The sequence below is a fragment of the Bactrocera neohumeralis genome, unplaced genomic scaffold (genome assembly GCF_024586455.1).
Source record: "Bactrocera neohumeralis isolate Rockhampton unplaced genomic scaffold, APGP_CSIRO_Bneo_wtdbg2-racon-allhic-juicebox.fasta_v2 cluster11, whole genome shotgun sequence".
Classification (NCBI taxonomy): Eukaryota; Metazoa; Arthropoda; class Insecta; order Diptera; family Tephritidae; genus Bactrocera; species Bactrocera neohumeralis.
This window is the reverse complement of record NW_026089624.1, coordinates 7,274,615-7,279,739: the sequence shown is the minus strand read 5'-3', so window position 1 is coordinate 7,279,739 and position 5,125 is coordinate 7,274,615. Positions and strand designations below refer to the sequence as shown.

General features: G+C 31.7%; 1 long non-coding RNA gene across 1 annotated transcript; it reads right to left on the bottom strand.

Annotated features, from left to right (window-relative positions):
• Positions 1-1,760: 1,760 nt before the first annotated feature.
• Positions 1,761-3,240, bottom strand: LOC126765784 (uncharacterized). The gene is made up of 3 exons (XR_007668577.1): positions 2,763-3,240; positions 2,549-2,699; positions 1,761-2,489 (listed from the first exon to the last, which is right to left on the bottom strand). It is a non-coding gene; the product is annotated as an uncharacterized LOC126765784 (long non-coding RNA).
• Positions 3,241-5,125: the final 1,885 nt, after the last annotated feature.

Genomic DNA, 5,125 nt, shown 5'->3' with positions numbered 1-5,125 from the left:
TAGAGCAGGTATAAAAAAAAGAAATTAAGAAACCTCATTAACAAAATTTTACTTGTAGATGAACGAAGCATTGGAATCTTAAAAAGACGGTGGAGAATTTTAGGATATGGCAAGAGAGGAAGGTATCATTCCACAAAAGTGTCAAGATTTGCTAATGTTTGGCAATCGGCCAAACGATAAGAGACCACATAAAATATTATTTATTAAATTTAATTTGAAAATATATATGTATGTGTTTAACCTAATACACTTTTTTTATGTATACTGAAATACAAAAATTTTTCATATAAGTTAATTTTTTTTTAATATTTTTAATAAGGTATTCCATTCATTGGTTCTTGTTTTTGTTCTTTATTTCTAAAAATTATAAAAAATATATAGTTGAAGAAAACTTACCAACATTTTCATAAATTTGTTTATTATGGTTGTTATTTTTCATTCGAATGTCATTTCGAACAAACGGATACGTTTATATACTCGTTCTCGTATATCATCATGCCAGATTACGATAAAGCGTTATGATCGCGTATATCAGGGGTGGGCATATTAGCCCTCAGTAACGTTTTGCCCGTTCGGGCACGGGGCACATTTTGAGGGCTTGATGAGAGGATCATCGCGGGCAAACATGAAGAGCATGGTATAGAGGAGTAGGGAAAGTCCCATTCACCGTCGTAAAAGAGCCATTCACAGTCCTTAACCTACCCGTCAAGTGTACGATCACAATAAAAACATCATGGCCACCTCTGGTGAAAAATGGTGGCGAGAGGTCAAAACGGGTTGCAGAAAGCGAAAATGCTATAATATTAAATTATAAATTTATAGTACTTTATTTGTTCATTTATAAATACTATTTTCAATTTTTGTTATAGAGTAAAGTTTATAGCTGTTATCAAAAAAATTAATTATACCTTCATGATATAGTATATGTAAGATAAATCAAGAGTTAATTATAATAGCCATGTTTCCTATATTTTAAGTATAAATTTTTATAATCACAAACTACATACACGTTTTATATGTCAGAATTTAGCTATACGTAGGATCAGGAATCCTACTCGTTCCCAAATGGAGTGTTTAACCATCCTAACAGATTTACCATATTATTTTTTAGTTCTAAGCTAAGTTTTTAAATAAAAATGATTCTTAAAGGAATTATTTTTTGAATTTGCAATATCGATATAGTAGTAAAAAGGAGTTTAAATTAGCTAACGCAACACTATTTTGCCATGCTCAGTAGCTATACTGGCATAATATTTGAAAATATTCAAACGGACGGACGGTCATTTTAAAAGTAAGTTATTTAAGTTTTAATGTAATTATTACTTTATTATTATTTTCATAGATCAATTTCTTTCCCGTTCCCGTTCATATCGATCGACACGTTAGTATTTTGTAAGTTAAATTATAGCCAAATACTAATTACTTTTTATTGTTTTTGTTACTTTTAATTTATTTTCAGTAAATATTCGTTATTTAGTTTTAAGGTATATGGGTGCAAATAGGCCTCCGGGGGAACGGAACACCCAAAAAAAATCGGTAACGCGCCTAGTTCCATACCTCATGGTGGTGTGGAAAATGCAATATAGGCACAAAAATATGTAAAAAAAAAAACAAACAATAAATAAAATATACTGAAATAAAACATTTTGTTATAATTTACTTTTTATTTGGGCTTATAATTATAAAAGCGGTAGAAAAAGGATCCGCCGGTTTTGCTGTTCACAAAGTAAAACTAAATGCAATAATGAAAACAAAAGTAATTAACAAATAACTGCGATAAGTTACTAGTATATATTTTCATATTTAAAAAAGTACTAACACCTACGTGACGTTGTTTATACAAATACACCGATTGTTCGAAGTACACATATTCCATTTGAAATTAACTCAACTCAAATTCCTTAATTTTCAATAGCGGTTCATTATTAACCAAATAACATTTACTTGTTTTTTAAAGCTTAATTATCAATTTCCACATCGTTCATAATCGAACATACATAATTCACTTGATGTAAAGACGAATTGTACGAATTGTCCACTTTTTAAATCGCTGCTTGGCCACCAACGCCACCAACTTTCATTTGATGAGTGTTTTTATTATTTGCTTGGCTGTTGTTAGAGTTGTTGCCATTATAGTAGTTTTATGCGAACATACGTAGCTCTTCCCGATGTTCTTTCCGTTTTGGTGGAGCTGGTTCCTCCCACTCTCCCAATTCGGCATCATAATATTGCGCAGCACGATATGGTCACAATTTCCATGGTGTTTGCTCTTCTATGGAGGTCAATTGTACATCCAAACGACATCGGTACGTTTCAAATGCAGCTCACCAATAGGTTGTTCAGGACAGATAAGCTCAGTGAACTTGGCTTTCAACAGGAAAGTTGGATCCCAACGCATGTCATAACGTCGGTATCGCTACCAATTTTCATCTTTGCGCATAACACGATGGCTCTGTTCCACTAATTCGCTCATCTGGTAACGCTTTGGTCTGCAAGGTGGCTGTTGAGTGTTTAGCATTATGTAAATTCAATTTTGCTCAAAACCTACCCAACAGCTTGATAAACCTCCGAATGTGCTCACAGTAGTATTTGCTCTTCAAAAAGTTGCTTCCACCCTCAAGCACAAAGCTAATTGGTTTGGGACTACCGTTTAAGGCAAACAAATAATCAAACGTTCTACACTAGCTTCTCTGCTGATTCTATAAAAAAAATTTTTTAAATACATGGTAAATCTTTTGAAAAAAAGTTTAATTTTAGCTTACCTAGCAATGCGACGGCAAAAATGTAAATATGACTGTGAATGAGCATAATCTGAACCCCACTATTCGGCATGGTTGCTTATTTGTTCGTAACATTTTTCTGTGGTGAACATTTATTAACTTGTGGTAAGTTAAAAAGAGGCATAAATAAAAAACTTAATTTTTCATGTATTTGCTCATATTGTTCTCATCTTTAAGAATATATGTTAAAATAAATGGATTTTCTTTTGAAAATACATTAAAGTTTTATATAAAACCAATATTTTTGGGACAACTTTTCCATAAATTTTAAGAAAATTACACAATGCAACCATTTTCCGGTTAAAAGTCGGCCATCTTGGATACCAATAGAAACTCAACCCCGGACTCCCCTGGACGTTTCTACAGTGGCACCACTCAGCCGTGCCTTTGTTTACATAACATCAGCAGATAGTGACCTTACTCCTTCTCTACCGTGATGAAGAGGGAAGTGAGAGCAACGTATTTTACCACTCCATATTTACAAATGAGAGCACACCATGTTTACAAATGAGAACGCGCGCATATATCACGGCATCTCGACAGGATAGAATTTATTGAATACTACCTGTATTGCTGGCCTTAACACCCGCGCCATAGCTTACAATATATGGCAAACTAATTAGTATTTGCACATATGCCGACGGCATTTTCATTTCGGTAATATGAAAATTAGAAGAGCGAGTATTAAGACGGTTGTGTTATATTATAAAAATAAAGTACATTTTCAAAATAACATTTTTTCAAAAAATTAATATTTAGTTTAATATTGTTAATTTACAGAAAAAGTATGCAAATTGGGTTGGGAATGAGCGAAGTCTAAAATATATATACAAGCATAAATAAAAATATTATTGCTCATTTTAAATTTATTATTTGAATTGGTATATAATAGTTATGCTGCAATTATTGCATCGTAGTCCAAAAATATGACTTCTTAATTTTTCCCAGAAATATATTTGTGAAAAAAAGGATCTTTATCCTTTTTTATTTTCCACATAAAAGATTTAAGAAGTTCAAGAGCTCAAAACGTTCGCTACATCAGCTACCTACCCGACGGTATTTCGCAAATGATAAAATAAATTTTTCAAGAGCTCAAAGCATGCGCTACATCACCTCGAACCTACCTACCCTACACCTTTGCGCAAATGATTATATTATGATAGCAAATGCCCACATACAGATTTGGCAATGGCAATAGCAATACGTTTGACAGTTGTATTCTATAAATTCTATCCTGTCGAGATGCCCCGTATGGGAAGTTGCACTGTGGGTAATAACTGTAAAATTGCCTATCAATATTAAGTTTCTTTTCAACTACTATAAATTTATAAAATGTAAGACAAATAACAAAAAGCATAATAAATATTTTATTTTAGTAATCATTTTTTTAATACGTCTTTGTAACAGCATTTAATTTAGTTTATTTGAAGTAATAAATTCTATGTTTGGTTTAATCTCATTTGCTGTAGCTGCAAGCATTATTTTAAAACTTCCTTATAAAAAGTAATTTCAATAATAACTTCAGTTTATGAACCACTGTTTCTTCCAACACCTATGCCCAAATGAATCTTATGGGAGCGCAATGTAAATGATTAGCCAACACCGCTTCTACCTCCCGCTTACTGTAGAATTTCCAACTATTTGGGGTTTTCCCCGTAGAAACGAATCAGCAAATTGCTCTCTCACAACGCAGGGTTGCCAATCTCCATATACTCTAGTAATTATAAAAAATGTCTTCGATATGTTTGAAATTTTCTGAAACTAACTCAAAATCAGAGTCGAAGGCTATTATTTATAAATATATTAACTATATTTAATAGTTTGATTTCAGTTTTGATATTTTACATTATGAAAAATTAAAATTGAAAAGTTAGATGTGTACAAAACATCATATGCTTATTGAGTAATGACAACATTGTTCGAATGAAGACGAGAACAAAACGTTTGCCGCTCGTAGCGAAGGGAGAAGCTGTATGTATTCTATTTGTGTGATTAGCCACTCTCAATTAATAATGCCATACCGCGCAAATATATTTCTACTTGATGATTTCTAATTTTTTTTGAAAATATATGTTCCCTTTCTATAGCGCGAATTATTATTTTAATACATTTCCAGAGGTAACTTAGATCTTTAAAATTTAACAAAACAATTATAGAAAAAAACCACAATTCTTTGAATATTTTGGTAAAACAATCAAACTGAAAATATCACAAGTAATATATTTACATGAGCATTTTCATTAAATGGAACTGCAATATGTTTAAACAAAATATATATTATGGGCACAAGTATCTTTTCTTTTTTATATATGCAGATATATAAAACTGCCTCGCATATGTACGTA